This window comes from Tetrahymena thermophila, assembly GCF_000189635.1.
Source record: "Tetrahymena thermophila SB210 genomic scaffold scf_8253972, whole genome shotgun sequence".
NCBI lineage: Eukaryota > Ciliophora > Oligohymenophorea > Hymenostomatida > Tetrahymenidae > Tetrahymena > Tetrahymena thermophila.
The window spans coordinates 1-1,262 of record NW_002475991.1 but is presented as its reverse complement, the minus strand read 5'-3'; positions in this window follow the sequence as shown (position 1 = coordinate 1,262).

The following is a 1,262-nucleotide window of genomic DNA, read 5'->3' as shown; positions in this document are numbered from 1 at the left end:
TATTATTTATTTCTTATTATTTCATATTTTTCTTCATTTTTTCCTTCTAATTAACTATTTAAAGATATATTTTTTCTTCAATATTTAAAAAGTGACAATTAAATTGGTGATAAATGTGTATCAGGCTTAGGTTCTGCTTTAGCAAATTGCATTAATCTCTCAAATTTGACACTTAATCTTCGGTAAAAACAATTTATTTGTTTTGTATTGTGATATTTCTAATTATAAAAACTAATTAAAAACAACAAAGCTCTTTTTTCTTATTCTTTTTATTGTGCTTGCTTTTTTTGTTCTTTCTTTCTTTGTTAATTTAGCTCATCATTTTATTTTCAACTTTTGCTTTTATTATTTATTTCTTATTATTTCATATTAGTTCTTCATTTTTTCCTTCTAATTAGCTATTTAATAATATATTTTTTCTTCAATATTTAAAAAGTTGGAATAAAATTGGTGATAAAGGTGCATCAGACTTAGGTTCTGCTTTAGCAAATTGCATTAATCTTTCAAATTTGGCACTCAATCTTTAGTAAAAATAGTTTATTTGTTTTGGATTGTGATATTTTTAATTATAAAAACTAATTAAAAACAATAAAGCTCATTTTTCTTTTTCTTTTTATTGTGCTTGTTTTTTTTGTTCTTTCTTTCTTTGTTAATTTAGCTCATCATTTTATTTTCAACTTTTGCTTTTATTATTTATTTCTTATTATTTCATATTTTTTCTTCATTTTTTCCTTCTAATTAACTATTTAAAGATATATTTTTTCTTCAATATTTAAAAAGTGACAATTAAATTAGTGATGAAGGTGCATCAGGCTTAGGTTCTGCTTTAGCAAATTGCATTAATCTCTCAAGTTTGAAACTTAATCTTTGGTAAAAACAATTTATTTGTTTTCGATTGTGATATTTTTATTTATAAAAACTAATTAAAAACAACTAAGCTCTTTTTTCTTTTTCTTTTTATTGTGCTTGCTTTTTTTGTTCTTTCTTTCTTTGTTAATTTAGCTCATAATTTTATTTTAAACTTTTGCTTTTATTATTAATTAATTAATCTTATTATTTCATATTTTTTCTTCATTTTTTCCTTCTAATTAGCTATTTAATAATATATTTTTTCTTCAAAATTTAAAAAGTTGGAATAAAATTGGTGATGAAGGTACATCAGGCTTAGGTTCTGCTTTAGCAAATTGCATTAATCTCTCAAATTTGACACTTAACCTTGGGTAAAAATAATTTATTTGTTTTGGATTGTGATATTTTTTATA